The following is an 18,244-nucleotide window of genomic DNA, read 5'->3' as shown; positions in this document are numbered from 1 at the left end:
AGCCTGCTGGCAACAGACTCCCTGCATCGAGGGACTGAGGAGAGAGAAACAGACCTACTTCTGTGAGTTTCAAGGCTCTGTTTTTTAGGCTACTGGACACCATTAGCTCCAGAGGGATTGGTACGCAGGTCTCACCCTCGCCGTCCGTCCCAGAGCCGCGCCGCCGTCCTCCTCGCAGAGCCGGAAGATAGAAGCCGGGTGAGTATGAGAAGAAAAGAAGACTTCAGAGGCGGCAGAAGACTTCTTGATCTTCACTGAGGTAACGCACAGCAGTAAAGCTGTGCGCCATTGCTCCCATACACCTCACACACGGCAGTCACTGTAAGGGTGCAGGGCGCAGGGGGGGCGCCCTGGGCAGCATGAAAACCTCTCTTTGGTAAAAAATACATATATATATATATATATATATATATGCAGCCGGGCACTCTATATATATATATATATATATATATATATATATAAAGAGCCCCCGCCAGTTTTTCAATATATTTGAGCGGGACAGAAGCCCGCCGCCGCCGAGGGGCTTCTCCCTCAGCAATCACCAGCGCCATTTTCTCCACAGCACACTGAGAGGAAGCTCCCCGGACTCTCCCCCTGCTTATTCACGGTGAAAGTGGGTTTTAAAGGGGGGGGGGGGGGCACATAATTGGCGCATATACATATATATAAAGGCGCTACTGGGTAAACATTTTGTGTTTTTTCCTAGGTCATATAGCGCTGGCATACTCTCTCTCTGTCTCTCCAAAGGGCCTTGTGGGGGAACTGTCTCCAGATAAGAGGTTCCCTGAGTGTGTGGTGTGTCGGTACGCATGTGTCGACATGTCTGAGGTAGAAGGCTCGCCTAGGGACGAGGGGAAGCATATGAATGTGAGGTCTCCGTCGGCAGCGCCGACACCTGACTGGATGGATATGTGGAATGTTTTAAATGCTAATGTAAATTTATTACACAAACGGTTAGACAAAGCTGAAGCTAGGGAGCAGCCAGGGAGTCAACCCATGTCTGTTCCTATGTCGCAGGGGCCTTTGGGGTCTCAAAAGCGCCCACTATCCCAAATAGGAGACAGAGATACCGACACGGATTCTGACTCCAGTGTCGACTACGATGATGCAAAGTTACAGCCAAAAGTGGCAAAATGTATTAGATATATGATTATTGCAATTAAGGATATTTTGCATATCGAAGAGGAACCCCCTGTCCCTGACACGAGGGTACACATGTATACGGGAAAGAAACCTGAGGTAACCTTTCCCTCCTCACATGAGTTGAACGAATTATGTGAAAAAGCTTGGGAATCTCCAGACAGAAAACTGCAGATTCCCAAGAGGATTCTTATGGCGTATCCTTTCCCGCCAATGGACAGGATACGTTGGGAATTCTCCCCTAGGGTGGACAAAGCATTGACACGCTTATCAAAAAAGATAGCGCTGCCATCCCAGGACACGGCTACCCTCAAGGATCCTGCTGACCGCAAGCAGGAGGTTACCTTGAAGTCCATTTACACACATTCTGGTACATTGCTCAGACCGGCAATTGCGTCAGCCTGGGTTTGTAGCGCGGTAGCAGCATGGACAGATTCCTTATCAGCGGAAATTGAGACCCTAGATAAGGATACCATTTTTTTGACCCTAGGGCATATAAAAGATGCTGTCTTATATATGAGAGATGCTCAAAGAGACAGTCTACTGGGTTCCAGAATTAACGCTATGTCAATTTCTGCTAGACGAGTCCTATGGACCCGGCAGTGGACAGGTGATGCCGACTCAGAGGCATATGGAGGTTTTGCCTTACAAGGGTGAGGAATTGTTTGGGGAAGGTCTCTCGGACCTAGCCTCCACAGCTACGGCAGGTAAATCGAATTTTTTGCCTTATGTTCCATCGCAGCCTAAGAAAGCGCCACATTATCAAATGCAGTCCTTTCGTTCAAATAAAAGCAAAAGAGTACGAGGATCGTCCTTTCTTGCCAGAGGTAAGGGCAGAGGAAAAAAGCTGCACAACACAGCTAGTTCCCAGGAGCAGAAGTCTTCCCCGGCCTCTACAAAATCCACCGCATGACGCTGGGGCTCCACTGAGGGAGTCCGCCCCAGTGGGGGCACGTCTTCGACTTTTCAGCCACATCTGGGTTCATTCATAGGTGGATCCCTGGGCAATGAAAATTGTTTCTCAGGGATACAAGCTGGAATTCGAAGAGGTGCCTCCTAGCCGGTTTTTCAAATCGGCTCTGCCAGCCTCTCCCTCAGAAAGGGAGATAGTGTTAAATGCAATTCACAAATTGTGTCTTCAACAGGTGGTGGTCGAGGTTCCCTTGCTTCAACGAGGGAAGGGATATTACTCAACCCTGTTTGTAGTCCCGAAACCGGACGGTTCGGTCAGACCCATTTTAAATTTAAAATCCCTGAACCTATACTTGAAAAGGTTCAAGTTCAAGATGGAATCGCTCAGAGCGGTCATCGCCAGCCTGGAAGGGGGGGATTTTATGGTATCCCTGGACATAAAGGATGCATACCTTCATGTTCCCATTTATCCACCTCATCAGGCGTACCTGAGATTTGCTGTATAGGATTGTCATTACCAATTTCAGACGTTGCCGTTTGGGCTTTCCACGGCCCGAGGATTTTCACCAAGGTAATGGCGGAAATGATGGTGCTCCTGCGCAAGCAAGGTGTCACAATTATCCCGTACTTGGACGATCTCCTCATAAAAGCGAGATCGAGAGAGCAGTTGCTGAACAGCGTCTCACTAGCACTAAGGGTGTTACAGCAACACGGCTGGATTCTCAATATCCCGAAGTCACAGTTGGTTCCTACGACTCATCTGACCTTCTTGGGCATGATTCTGGATACAGACCAGAAAAGGGTTTTTCTTCCGATAGAAAAAGCTCAGGAACTCATGACTCTAGTCAAGAACCTATTGAAGCCAAAACAAGTGTCAGTACATCATTGCACTCAAGTCCTGGGAAAGATGGTGGCAGCATACGAAGCCATTCCCTTTGGCAGGTTCCATGCGAGGATTTTCCAATGGGACCTACTGGACAAGTGGTCCGGGTCACATCTACAAATTCATCAGTTGATCACCCTGTCCCCCAGAGCCAGGGTCTCTCTCCTGTGGTGGCTGCAGAGTGCTCACCTTCTAGAGGGCCGCAGGTTCAGCATTCAGGACTGGATCCTGGTGACCACGGACGCGAGCCTCCGAGGGTGGGGAGCAGTCACACAGGGAAGAAATTTTCAAGGTCTGTGGTCAAGTCAAGAGACTTGTCTTCACATCAACATCCTGGAACTGAGGGCCGTATACAACGCCCTACGTCAAGCGGAGACTTTACTTCGCAACCAACCAGTTCTGATCCAGTCAGACAACATCACCGCAGTGGCTCATGTAAACCGCCAAGGCGGCACAAGGAGCAGAGGAGCAATGGCGGAAGCAGCCAGGATTCTTCGCTGGGCGGAAAATCATGTAAGCGCACTGTCATCGGTTTTCATTCCGGGAGTGGACAACTGGGAAGCAGACTTCCTTAGCAGACACGACCTGCATCCAGGAGAGTGGGGACTTCATCGGGAAGTCTTCGCACAGATTGCAAGTCGATGGGGATTGCCCCAGATAGACATGATGGCGTCCCGCCTCAACAAAAAGCTACAGAGGTATTGCGCCAGATCAAAAGATCCTCAGGCGGTAGCTGTAGACGCCCTAGTGACACCATGGGTGTTTCAGTCGGTTTATGTGTTTCCTCCTCTTCCTCTCATACCCAAGGTGTTGAGAATAATAAGAAAAAGAGGAGTGAGAACAATTCTCATTGTTCCAGATTGGCCACGAAGGACCTGGTATCCGGATCTGCTGGAAATGCTCACAGAAGATCCGTGGCCTCTTCCTCTACGACAGGACCTGTTGCAACAGGGGCCCTGTCTGTTCCAAGACTTACCGCGGCTGCGTTTGACGGCATGGCGGTTGAACGCAGGATCCTAGCGGAAAAAGGCATTCCGGATGAGGTCATTCCTACGCTGATAAAGGCTGGGAAGGACGTGACAGCTAAACATTATCACCGTATATGGCGAAAATATGTTTCTTGGTGTGAGGCCAGGAATGCTCCTACGGAAGAATTCCATCTGGGCCGTTTCCTTCACTTCCTACAGACTGGAGTGAATTTGGGCCTAAAATTAGGCTCCATTAAGGTTCAGATTTCGGCCTTATCCATTTTCTTTCAAAAAGAATTGGCTTCTCTCCCGGAAGTACGGACTTTTGTGAAGGGAGTGCTGCATATTCAGCCTCCTTTTATACCTCCGGTGGCGCCTTGGGACCTTAACGTGGTGTTGAGTTTCCTTAAGTCGCGCTGGTTTGAACCACTTCAAACGGTGGAGTTAAAATATCTCACTTGGAAGGTGGTCATGTTATTAGCCTTGGCTTCGGCTAGGCGAGTGTCGGAATTGGCGGCTTTGTCTCATAAAACCCCCTATCTGGTTTTCCATATGGATAGAGCGGAATTGCGGACCCGTCCTCAATTCTTGCCTAAGGTGGTGTCATCGTTTCATATGAACCAACCTATTGTGGTGCCTGTGGCTACGCGAGACTTCGAGGATTCCGAGTCCCTTGATGTAGTCAGGGCTTTGAAAATTTACGTGGACAGAACGGCTAGAGTCAGAAAAACAGAAGCACTGTTTGTCCTATATGCAGCCAACAAGGTTGGCGCCCCTGCTTCAAAGCAGACTATTGCTCGCTGGATCTGTAACACGATTCAGCAGGCGCATTCTACGGCTGGATTGCCGTTACCAAAATCGGTCAAGGCCCATTCCACTAGGAAGGTGGGCTCGTCTTGGGCGGCTGCCAGAGGGGTCTCGGCACTACAACTATGCCGAGCTGCTACTTGGTCGGGTTCAAACACCTTTGCAAAGTTCTATAAGTTTGATACCCTGGCTGAGGAGGACCTCCTGTTTGCTCAATCGGTGCTGCAGAGTCATCCGCACTCTCCCGCCCGTTTGGGAGCTTTGGTATAATCCCCATAGTCCTTACGGAGTCCCCAGCATCTTCTAGGACGTAAGAGAAAATAAGATTTTAGACCTACCGGTAAATCTTTTTCTCCTAGTCCGTAGAGGATGCTGGGCGCCCGTCCCAAGTGCGGACTTCTACTACAAGACTTGTATATAGTTTTGCTTACATAAGGGTTATGTTATAGTTTTCATCGGTTTTGGACTGATGCTACGTTGTTTTCATACTGTTAACTGGTTAGTATATACACAAGTTATACGGTGTGATTGGTGTGGCTGGTATGAATCTTGCCCTTGGATTAACAAAAATCCTTTCCTCGTACTGTCCGTCTCCTCTGGGCACAGTTTCTCTAACTGAGGTCTGGAGGAGGGGTATAGAGGGAGGAGCCAGTGCACACCCATACCTAAAGTCTTTCTTAAAGTGCCCATGTCTCCTGCGGAGCCCGTCTATCCCCATGGTCCTTACGGAGTCCCCAGCATCCTCTACGGACTAGGAGAAAAAGATTTACCGGTAGGTCTAAAATCTTATTTTTTCATACGTCCTAGAGGATGCTGGGGTCCACTTCAGTACCATGGGGTATAGATGTTCCGCAGGAGCCATGGGCACTCTAAGACTTTTCAAAGGGTGTGAACTTGCTCCTCCCTCTATGCACCTCCTACAGACCACAGTTTTAGAAATGTGCCCAGGCAGACTGGATGCACTCCAGGGGAGCTCTACTGAGTTTCTCTGAAAAGACTTATGTTAGGTTTTTTATTTTCAGGGAGGTCTGCTGGTAACAGTCTCCCTGCTTCGTGGGACTGAGGGGGCAGAAGTAGTAACCAACTTCCTAAAGAGTTTCATGGGTCTGCTTCTGGCTGACAGGACACCATTAGCTCCTGAAGGGTACTGAACGCAAGCTGTGCCTAGATGCTCACTCCCACAGCATGCCGTCACCCCCCTTGCAGAGCCAGAAGTCAGAAGATAGGCGAGTGTTAGAAGAGAGATCTTCAATCAAGATGACTGCTAAAGTTACCGCGCGGCTGGCGGGAGCGCAGCGCGCCATACTGCCCACACAACACAGGCACTGCAGGGTGCAGGGCATGGGTGTGGGGGGCGCCCTGGGCAGCATAAAACCTTATAAAACTGGTAGAAAAGGGGCATAAGATGCCGAGGCACAGCCCTACCCCCGCCAGTATAAATAAAAATATCAGAATCTCTGAGGAGAAACGCGCCATTGAGGGGGCGGAGCTTCCTCCTCAGTCAGCCAGCACACTGCTCAGCGCCATTTTCTCTCTCTCCTCAGGCTGCAGAGATAACGCTGGTCCTCCTCCACTACTGAATACAAGTATCAGGGTGCAAAACAGGGGGGGGGGGGGGGGGGGGGGGGGTCACAGTGAAATTGGTGCTTTACATTGTGTATTTACATTATAAAAAAGCGTTGTATGTCAGTGGGCATTTTATGTTTCATAGTCATTGTGTTACTGGCGCTGGGTTTGTGAACTGGCTGTTACTATCTGTGTCCTTCTGACAGATTTTACTGTGGGTCTGTCCCCTATAAGTCCCGGAGTGTCTGTGGTGTGTTTGTGCACGTGTGTGACATGTCTGAGGCAGGGAGTTTTTCCCCTGAGGGATCCATTTTAGGGACACAGAGTTGTAATGTGGTGGCGCTGCTGGCACACCACGAGCCTGAATGGGTGAAAGAAATACATTATAGTGTGAATCGTATCAGTAGGAGATTAGATAACTCTGAGTCTCATGCAGAAAGAAGGAGAAAATCAGTTGAAGATGTGATTTTTCAGGGTTCTGCTGTCTCATCCGCAGGCGACCCTTCTGGGTCACATAAGAGACCGTTTGCAAACATTGTACATACTGATACCGACACGGACTCTGATTCTTGTGTCGACGATAGTGATTCCAGGGGGATAGATCCTAAATTGGCAAAAAAACATACAATATATGATTGTTGCTATAAAGGAGGTCTTAGAAGTTACGGAAGCCCCTACTGTACCTCAGGAGAAGGCTTATTTCTATAAGGAAAAGAAATGTATGGTAACTTTCCCTCCTTCCCACGAGCAAAATACTCTTTTGAGGGAGTTTGGGTGAATCCTCAAAAGAAATTTCATATTCCCAAAAGGATTCAGATTGCTTATCCTTTTCCTTTAGAGGACAGGAAAAGATGGGAGTCACCCCTGGTGTTAGACAGTGCACTGTCAAGGTTAACAAAAAAGGTGATACTTCCTGCACCTGGGACGGCTTCACTAAAGAAGCCGGCAGACCGCAAAATGGAGACTACGTTAAAATCTATTTATGTGGCCAATGGTATGCTGCTCAGACCCACCATTGCTTGCGCGTGGGTGAGTCGTGCTATTGAAAAATGGTCGGATAACTTGTCATCGGAAATTGACACGATTGATAGAGACGAGATACTCCTAACATTAGGTAATATCAGAGACGCTGCCGCATACATGCTGTAAGCTATGAAGGATATTGGACTCTTGGGTTCAACAGCCGCTACCATGGCAGTATCGGCTCGGAGGGCGTTGTGGATGCGCCAGTGGAATGCTGATGCAGATTCCAAAAGAAATATGGAGGCTCTCCCGTATAAAGGTGAGGCCTTATTTGGTGATGGGCTGGATGCGTTAGTCTCGGCGGCTACCGCAGGTAAGTCGACATTCTTGCCTTATGCTCCTGCACCGGCGAAAAAGACACATCACTCTCACATGCAGTCCTTTCAGCCCAACAAATACAAAAAGGCCAAAGGTTCCCCCTTCTTTGCAGGTAGGGTAAGGGTAAAAGGAAAGAAATCCACAGCGTCTCCAGGATCAGAAGTCATCCCCTACTTCTGCCAAATCTGCAGCATGACGCTGGGGCTCCCTTGCGGGAGTCCGCTCAGGTGGGAGCACGCCTGAAACTTTTCAGTCAAATTTGGATTCAATCTGGCCTGGACCCATGGGTCTTACAAATAGTGTCCCATGGTTACAAACTGGAGTTTCAAGACGTGCCCCCCCATGCCGATTTTTCAAATCAACATTGCCATCTTCTCTTCCAGAAAGAGAGGCAGTAACAACGGCAATTCAAAAATTGTCAGGATCAGGTCATTGTCCTGGTACCCTTGTCACAACAAGGAGAAGGTTTTTATTCAAGCCTCTTCGTAGTGCCGAAGCCGGACGGCTCGGTCAGACCGATTTTAAACCTGAAAAATCTGAACCTCTACCTGAAAAGGTTCAAGTTCAATATGGAATCCCTGAGGGCAGTGATTTCCAGTCTGGAGGAGGGTGACTTCATGGTGTCAGTAGACATAAAGGATGCTTACTTGCATGTTCCCATTTATCCTCCTCACCAAGCTTATCTGAGATTCGCAGCACAGGATTGCCATTACCAGTTCCAGACGTTGCCGTTCGGTCTCTCCACGGCACCGAAGGTATTCACCAAGGTGATGGCGGAGATGATGGTCCTCCTTCGTCAAAAAGGAGTCAATATAATTCCTTGTCTGGACGATCTCCTGATAAAAGCGAGATCCAGGGAACAGTTGGTGCAGAACAACGCACTCTCCCTGTCAATGCTCCAACAACACAGTTGGATCATGAATTTTCCAAAGTCAAAGTTGGAACCAACGACAAGATTGTCCTTTTTAGGGATGATTCTGGACACAGAAGTACAGAGAGTATTTCTTCCAGTGGAAAAGGCTCTGGAAATCCAGAAAATGGTCAAACAAATATTGAAACCAACAATCGTGTCGATCCATCAATGCATTCGGTTGTTGGGGAAAATGGTAGCGGCCTACGAGGCCATACAGTTTGGCCAATTTCATGCCCGAGTATTCCAGTGGGACCTGTAGGGCAAGTGGTCCGGATCCCACCTACAAATGCACCGGAAGATAATCCTGTCCTCCAAAGCCAGGATTTCGCTCCTGTGGTGGCTACACAGTTCTCACCTACTAGAGGGACGCAGGTTCGGGATTCAGGACTGGGTCCTGGTAACCACGGATGCAAGTCTCCGAGGCTGGGCAGCTGTCACACAGGGGGAAAGCTTCCAAGGAAAATGGTCAAGTCAGGAAGCCTGCCTTCACATAAACGTTCTGGAATTGAGAGCCATTTACAACGGCCTTTTACAAGTGGTACATCTTCTTCAAGATCATCCGGTGCTGATCCAGTCGGACAATGTAACAGCAGTCGCGTACATAAACAGGCAAGGCGGAACGAAAAGCAGAGTGGCAATGGCAGAGGTGACAAGGATTCTCCTCTGGGCAGAAAGACATGTAAGGGCTCTGTCAGCAATTTTCATTCCGGGAGTGGACAACTGGGAAGCAGACTTCCTCAGCAGACACGATCTCCATCCAGGAGAGTGGGGCCTCCACCAAGAAGTCTTCGCAGAGGTGACAAGTCTTTGGGGAGTTCGTCAAGTAGACATGATGGCATTTCCTCTAAACAAGAAGCTTCAGATATATTGTTCCAGGTCGAGAGACCCTCAAGCAATAGCAGTGGATGTACTGGTAACCCAGTGGGTGTGTTTCGGTTGGTATATGTTTTTCCTCCACTTCTACTGATTCCAAAAGTTCTCAAAATAATAAGAACAAGAGTTTGAGCAATCTTCATTGCCCCAGACTGGCCAAGGAGGGCTTGGTATCCAGATCTTCAGGAGTTGCTCATAGAAGGTCCTCGGCCTCTTCCTCCTCGAGAGGACCTACAAGGAAGTTATCCCCACTCTTATTCAGGCCAGTAAAGGAGTAACGTCTAAACATTACCACCGTATTTGGAGAAAATATGTGTCTTGGTGTGAATCCAAGAAGGCTCCTATGGAAGAGTTTGACTTGGGACGTTTTCTCCATTTTCTGCAGGCTGGTGTGGATGCGGGCCTTAGATTGGGGTCAATCAAGATCCAGATTTCGGCCTTATCAGTTTTCTTTCAAAAACAATTGGCCTCCTTTCCAGAAGTTCAGACGTTCATGAAAGGGGTTCTGCACATCCAGCCTCCATTTGTGGCACCATGGGACCTTAATGTGGTGTTGCAGTTCGTTCAATTAGATTGGTTTGAACCTCTGCAGGAGTTAGAATTGAAGTTTCTCACTTGGAAAGTGGTGATGCTTTTGGCCTTGGCATCCGCAAGGCGGGTGTCTGAGTTGGGGGCCTTGTCTCACAAGAGCCCTTACCTGATCTTCTGTGAAGATAGGGCAGAGTTGAGAACTCGCCAACATTTTCTTCCAAAGGTGGTTTCATCTTTCCACATAAACCAACCTATTGTGGTGCCAGTGGCTACTGACACTTTCACTAAGTCAAAGTCTCTAGATGTGTTTAGAGCTTTGAAGATTTATGTCGCAAGAACAGCTCGGATACGGAAAACAGGCTCTATTTGTCCTGTATGCTCACAACAAGATTGGGTGTCCTGCTTCTAAGTAGACTATTGCGCGCTGGATCAGAGGTACGATTCAGCACGCTCATTCTACGGCAGGATTGCCAATACCGAATTCGGTGAAGGCCCTTTCTACTAGGAAAGTGGGCTCATCCTGGGCGGCTGCCCGGGGCGTCTCGGCTTTACAACTTTGCCGAGCGGCTACTTGGTCAGGGTCAAACACATTTGCTAAATTTTATAAGTTTGACACTGGCCGATGAGGACCTCAAGTTTGGTCAATGAGTGCTGCAGGGTCATCCGCACTCTCCCGCCCGTACTGGAGCTTTGGTATAACCCCATGGTACTGAAGTGGACCCCAGCATTCTCTAGGACGTATGAGAAAATAGGATTTTAATACCTACTGGTAAATCCTTTTCTCCTAGTCCGTAGAGGATGCTGGGCACCCGACCCAGTGCGTACTTTACCTGCAGTTTGTTCATTATAGTTACACAAGTTGTGTTACATTTGTTTTCAGCATGTTGCTGCAAATGGTTCATGCCTGTTGGCGTGTTATGTTGAATGCCATGTTGTGCGGCATGGTTGAGGTGTGAGCTGGTATGAATCTCACCATTAGTACAAAAGTAAATCCTTTCCTCGAAATGTCCGTCTCCGTGGGCACAGTTCCAATAACTGAGGTCTGGAGGAGGGGCATAGAGGAGCCAGTTCACACCCTTTGAAAAGTCTTAAAGTGCCCATGGCTCCTGCGGAATCGTCTATACCCCATGGTACTGAAGTGGACCCCAGCATCCTCTAAGGACTAGGAGAAAAGGATTTACCAGTAGGTATTAAAATCCTATTATCTTCACCCAGGACATAGCAGTTCAAGATTTAGGTTGAGGTGTTTTTTTTTCCAAAGAGGGTATTGTCAGATCTTTGTCCAATTTTAATTCATACAAATAAAAGTTATTCTTTTTTTAAATGTTATATATGTAAACCCCCCCCCCCCTTTAATCCCAGGGGTATATGGGCTACCTACAATACTACCAATGTGCCTCCACCCAAGTATTGGGAAGTATTAATGGGCCTACTTGGGAAAACCCATGTGTAAATGGTACCATTGGAATGTAATGGTGCAATGAGAATTTTGTGCAACAAGAGTACACCGTTAAAAAAAAAAAAAAAAAAAAACAATAGTTGTATTTATTTTCCATTGCCCACTTTAGCTGACTTTTTCTCAGTAACCTCTAACACATTCATGTGAGAATCACATTAACATTACTTACAGATATGTATAGTGGTTTGATGTATTCTGAGTAAATTACAAACTGCTTACTATTCATATCTGTTATGTATTCAGTATATAGTAGAATGTACTTCTATAGGTACAGTATAAAGCTTACATTACAACACAATGAACCTCTGCAAATACACTGCTCAAAAAAATAAAGGGAATACTAAAATAACACATCCTAGATCTGAATGAATGAAATATTCTTGTTAAATACTTTGTTCTTTACATAGTTGAATGTGCTGACAACAAAATCACACAAAAATGATCAATGGAAATCAAATTTATTAACCCATGGAGGTCTGGATTTAGAGTCACACTCAAAATTAAAGTGGAAAAACACACTACAGGCTGATCCAACTTTGATGTAATGTCCTTAATACAAGTCAAAATGAGGCTCAGTAGTGTGTGTGGCCTCCACGTGCCTGTATGACCTCTCTACAACGCCTGGGCATGCTCCTGATGAGGTGGCGGATGGTCTCCTGAGGGATCTCCTCCCAGACCTGGACTAAAGCATCCGCCAACTCCTGGACAGTCTGTGGTGCAACGTGGAGTTGGTGGATGGAGCGAGACATGATGTCCCAGATGTGCTCAATTGGATTCAGGTCTGGGGAACGGGCGTGCCAGTCCATAGCATCAATGCCTTCGTCTTGCAGGAACTGCTGACACACTCCAGCCACATGAGGTCTAGCATTATCTTGCATTAGGAGGAACCCAGGGCCAACCGCACCAGCATATGGTCTCACAAGGGGTCAGAGGATCTCATCTCGGTACCTAATGGCAGTCAGGCTACCTGTGGCGAGCACATGGAGGGCTGTGCGGCCCTCCAAAGAAATGCCACCCCACACCATTACTGACCCACTGCCAAACCGGTCATGCTGGAGGAGGATGTTGCAGGCAGCAGAACGTTCTCCTTGGCGTCTCCAGACTCTGTTACGTCTGTCACATGTGCTCAGTGAGAACCTGCTTTCATCTGTGAAGAGCACAGGGCGCCAGTGGCGATTTTGACAATCTTGGTGTTCTCTGGCAAATGCCAAACGTCCTGCACGGTGTTGTGCTGTAAGCACAACCCCCACCTGTGGACGTCGGTCCCTCATACCACCCTCATGGAGTCTGTTTCTGATCGTTTGAGTAGTAGACACATGCACATTTGTGGCTTGCTGGAGGTCATTTTGCAGGGCTCTGGCAGTGCTCCTCCTGTTTGTCCTTGCACAAAGGTGGAGGTAGCGGTACTGCTGCTGGGTTGTTGCCCTCCTACGGCCTCCTCCACGTCTCCTGATGTACTGGCCTGTCTCCTGGTAGCGCCTCCATGCTCTGGACACTATGCTGACAGACACAGCAAACCTTCTTGCCACAGGTTGCATTGATGTGCCATCCTGGATGAGCTGTACTACCTGAGCCACTTGTGTGGGTTGTAGACTCCGTCTCATGCTACCACTAGAGTGAAAGCACCGCCAGCTTTCAAAAGTGACCAAAACATCAGCCAGAAAGCATAGGAGCTGAGAAATTTTCTGTGGTAACCACCTGCAGAACAACTCCTTTATTGGGGGTGTCTTGCTAATTGCCTATAATTTCCACCTGTTGTCTATTCCATTTGCACAACAGCATGTGAAATTGATTGTCAATCAGTGTTGCTTCCTAAGTGGACAGTTTGATTTCACAGAAGTGTGATTGACTTGGAGTTACATTGTGTTGTTTAAGTGTTCCCTTTATTTTTTTGAGCAGTGTATAATGCTGCAATTAAACCCGGGTTGGAATTAGTCTCTTTAATTACTTTAGTGCACTCTTTGATGCCCTTCTTTTTTGTAAATCCAATATAGATGTGGCTCTTGACCAGTTGTCATACGACTTTAGCTGAAGAAATGTGTAATTTTCCTGTATTTAGTGATACTAGAAAATGTTCCAGGGTTGTTACAATAATATACCATTTAATGTAGAATTTTTTATCCAGCAGAAAGGAAATTAAGTCACGGTAACTATAGCTCCACTCCTCTGGATATAGTGTTTAATGTCTCTCCCTATCGGAGGAGTTTCCTATAGCGTGCCTCTATTATGTTAAGATCCCAGGAGCTGTCAGTTATATACCACCTTGGCTACAACCTGGGACTCCTAATCCATATAACGTGACTGAAGGCCCATGACTGTATATTAAAGGCTTCCTCATCTCTCACCCACGACTGAACCTCCTTGCTGTGAGCTGCACTGTTATGAGAATAGTAAGCTGGGCAGCTGTTACAAGATAGTGAGGGGTGCCATTCACCAGTATTGCTCCCCCGACTCCCCGCTCTGCTGACTGGCGCTGGGAAGCTCTATTTTTGCTGCAGCCTCCTGAATGCCTGTCACCGGCAACACTGCCTCCTGGATCCGCCCCTTAGCTGCCAATCAATCTGCTGCTCCGTCTCCAGCTGCTCGTACACCTTGAGCTTGCTGCGTCTGGCCACCTCTCCAGCTCCACCCCAGGCTGTGTGTGTGTGCAGGGAGTATTTCTTTCACCTCCACAGTCCTACACCAACAGCCCTGAGCTCCGCCTCTGCCACACTACCACTGATGTCGGGACAGTGCTGCACATGTCACAGTAGCTAACCAAGACTGCAGGCTGCACACTACGTAAGCTGGCTGCTGGCTCTGAATCTACCCACTTTCGGTGCTCGCTTCGCCCACTTCCACCGCTGTCATCACCAGATGTCACAGCTCCCCAGCTGCTGTGATCTCCAGTGGAGCCGCCAGTGAGCAGGCATAGCCGCCGATGAGCTCCACTTTATAATAGGGACATCACAGCTCCAGCTGTGTTCCAGGCTTCCTCTCCGGCGTTACTCCCCCTCCCCCTGTCCCCGGCAACCAGTTTACAGCAAGATGTTACAGCTCCACTGCTTGGCACACAGGGGGAGGTGTGAACCCTGGAGGGAGGGATCAGGAGACTTCTGTCAGCTGTGACTGACAGCTCTTATATCTCCCTCTCCAAGAGGTCACATGACCCCTCCTGAGGTGATGCCCCACCCACTGGCAATCACCCTACTGGATGATTGACAGCTAGGAGCACAATGATTTGCTTGAAATTTTCTGTCAGTCACTGGCCACCGATGTGTACATTAATAGGTTTACACATATAATATATTTTAGCATGTATATGAATACATATCAATAAAAATACATATGACTGGGGTACATACATGAATTATTTTTCCTTTTTACATTGTCTACCTTGTATTACAACAGAGAACAATATAAAGTGTAAATATATAAATTATACATGTAAAGTTACCTCACTTTTACCTATTTCTGTTCACATATACAGGTTGAGTATCCCTTATCCAAAATGCTTGGGACCAGAGGTATTTTGGATATGGGATTTTTCCGTATTTTGGAATAATTGCATACCACAATGAGATATCATGGCAATGGGACCTAAATCTAAGCACAGAATGCATTTATGTTTCATATACACCTTATACACACAGCCTGAAGGTAATTTTAGCCAATATTTTTTATAACTTTGTGCATTAAACAAATTGTGTCTACATTCATACAATTCATTTATGTTTCATATACACCTTATATACACAGTCTGAAGGTCATTTAATACAATATTTTTAATAACTGTGTGTATTAAACAAAGTTTGTGTACATTGAGCCATCAAAAAACAAAAGTTTCACTATCTCACTCTCGCTCAAAAAAGTCCGTATTTCGGAATATTCCGTATTTCGGATATTTGGATATGGGATACTCAACCTGTATATGTTTAACCCCTAATTAGGGTTACAAATATTTCAAACAATTAACAAAGAGTGCCCCCAAAAAGAGTTGTTGTTTTTTTTTGCTTTAGTCCTGCACGCTGGCAGTAACTCCTGTTGCTTTATAACATTTCAATGTAACCAGGGGAGCACCACCAACAGAAATTATTACTTCTGATGGAAAACCTTGGCTGAGTTTTTCCTAGTACAAATGCTGTTTATTGTTGGTTGATGTGATTGCGGAGTTACACACATACATGCCACTGCTAGCCTGGTGTGGGATCATTCTTCTTTTTGTGGCAATTAGCACATTATGAAAACCAAAGCAGATCTCCCACAGCGCCCATATAATTCAATTATAAGATGTTCTAATATAGGCAATGAATCCACCTGATTTCAAGGCTCGCCCATAAGATGTTAATGCTTCAATATATTACCCTATTAGGTAATGGAAGTAATACACACACACCTTATTATGACCTACACATTTTAGAAATGTGTATCATTTAAAAAAAATCATATGTAATATATATATATATATTCTATAAAAAAATAACCCTTTTTGTCACCAAGCTCCCAAAATGAATCACTAATACAAACTAGGCAAATAAGTTGTTCCTGCTGAACTAATACAGTCCATCATCATTAAGGTTATTGCCTAAAATATTTCACATACCCCAAATGAACTTCAGGCCTTACATATACTGTAAGTAGCAAACTACATTCCACACATTAGATAAGCACTATGGCAACCATAGTATACCAGAGCACTTTCTCTCTTTTACCAGCCAGTAAGCCTCCAACAGTATGCTTACCATTGGTGTTTCTATAATGGGTGCGGTGCACACGGGCCCCTTGGTCCAGGGGGGGCCCACACCGCACCCATTGCTCCCATTTTAATAATTACCTTTCCGGAGTCCAGCACCGGGAGCTGTTATCGCGCCGGAAATCGCAGCCAAAATGGCGCCGCGCATGCGCAGTAGCCAAATTGGTCTCCGGATCATGGCGAGTGTCATGTTTCCAGAGACCTGCGCATGCGCAGTAAACTCTGACACAGTGCCGGAGTCTACAGCGCCGTGCAGAGGAGGGGGCCCACCCAGAGTTCCTCTGTAACGCCCCTGATGCTTACCATCCCTCTCAGACACACATCACAGCCACCTCAGTATAAAATCAAGTCTTCATCCTCATAGTGTCCTTTATACTTCTGCATATGCTACTCGCCATACTGTTGCAGGAACACCATCTTTTATGTAGCCAGCAACTGGTCATGGCTTCCGCCGATACTTAACAATAGGTATGTTCTACTCAAGAATTTGGTAGTGCACGCAATTCTTATCTTAATCAAAATGTTTTGTTCACTATAGATATTTAGTAAAATAATTGTCTTTTCATTGTTTTTTAAACGTAACATTAAATTACATCTAGTTTACTTTAATTTTTCTTCCATACAGGTCAGATGCTATTATACTGAGATGTCAGATGTGACACCTTTTATAAGAAAATGAGAGAACCTAATAAAGAGAAGATTTAACCTGTGCAAAAGACAGATATCTTTCTGATGTTCATTAAAATGTAACACTTTCTGCTTGGCAGAACTGCCATTTTCACTGAGCCGATATACAGTATATATGTATTATGTACTCTATAGAAACATTCTGGTATTCATTAATAATTTCTTATTTGCTGAAAGGAAATACTGTACGGGGTGTATTTTGTAATTACAAGTGCCTGTGTAACTTTGAGAAGTAATGTTACAGGTAAAGAATCTGTCCCTCCTTAGGGATAGTAGCGGTCCTCTACAAACATGCATGCTACAATTGTTTTAAACATACTAGTGCCATGCAGGTAAATTAGGCATGGGATTGATAATCTCTTATAATAAGAAAAGTACACAAATGTAAACTTTCTTTAGACTACCTTAAGACTTTACTATAGCTGTCATCTGATTGCAATAAAACGTGCAATATTATGCTGGTTAGGTTTTCTGAATATTTTGCGCATTCCAGGGTATTAAAACATTTGAAATGTTACTTTGAGCACATGAATTCCTGCTGTTTTACAAAAATGTTTTGTTACATTATTTTGTGGACATTTGTTTTAATTGAAAATTGTTTTTTATAGTGCTTAATGCTGTTCAGATAAGAATGCTCACATTTTGTGTATATTATTGTTTCTTTGACATATTTGTCAGCAGTTAACTTATCATTAAATGTCTTAGTTTCTTAAAATGTTGATACAGGTGTTGTCTACAATTTCAAAGACAACTGTCTCTTACAGAATTATTTTTATAGCTTTCAACTGATATTATTGTAAAATAAAAAAAGGTGAATTTAATTGTTTTGTGAAATTTTTTCATTAAATTGATTGTCATACTTTGATTAAAAAGTTTCATATTTTGTGACAAAGAATTATAAATGCAGCAATAGTGTAATTGGGGCCTACTTGATTTTGCTGAATAATTTATCTATCTTTACTTTTTGCTGCGGGGTACACTGGGCTCCACAAGGAATGGACAATGGGGTGTAGAGTTGGATCTTGATCCGAGGCACCAACAGGCTCAAAGCTTTGACTGTTCCCAGAATGCATAGCACCGCCTCCTATATCACCCCGCCTCCCTGCACAGGACCTCAGTTTTGTAGTTGATGCTGTAGTAGCAGGCACTTAACAGAGGGGCTGCTCCAGGCAGCCCTAAGAAGAGCTTTTTTTCTGAGGAAAAAAGTGAAGACTTCAAGGGCAGCAGCAGTGTTACATGTCGGTGGACATTCACTGCTGCAGCTCCAGCTCTTCCCAACGGTGCTGTACACTCCCGAGCCCTGGTTGCTGGGTAACTACAGCAGGAGGCTCCGGTTTTCTTCTTGTCAGGCACACACGACGGGGCTCTCCGGGATCGCGTGGCCGCGCATCGGGAGGTGGTAAGTGGGACTCGGTCTTTATCGCGATCCGGC

The 18,244-nt window shown here is 46.1% G+C and overlaps 1 protein-coding gene across 1 annotated transcript in view; it reads left to right on the top strand.

The window, feature by feature from the left end:
* SMCHD1 (structural maintenance of chromosomes flexible hinge domain containing 1) overlaps positions 1-17,633 on the top strand; it is an 838,152-nt gene extending 820,519 nt beyond the window's left edge. The window contains exon 48 of the mRNA XM_063923554.1: positions 16,751-17,633. The gene's annotated coding sequence lies outside the window, so the exon portion shown is untranslated. The remainder of the gene's footprint in view (positions 1-16,750) is intronic.
* Positions 17,634-18,244: the final 611 nt, after the last annotated feature.

This window comes from Pseudophryne corroboree, chromosome 5 (assembly GCF_028390025.1).
Source record: "Pseudophryne corroboree isolate aPseCor3 chromosome 5, aPseCor3.hap2, whole genome shotgun sequence".
Lineage (NCBI taxonomy): Eukaryota > Metazoa > Chordata > Amphibia > Anura > Myobatrachidae > Pseudophryne > Pseudophryne corroboree.
The sequence above is the reverse complement of the archived record's forward strand: the minus strand, read 5'-3'. Positions and strand labels throughout refer to the sequence as shown.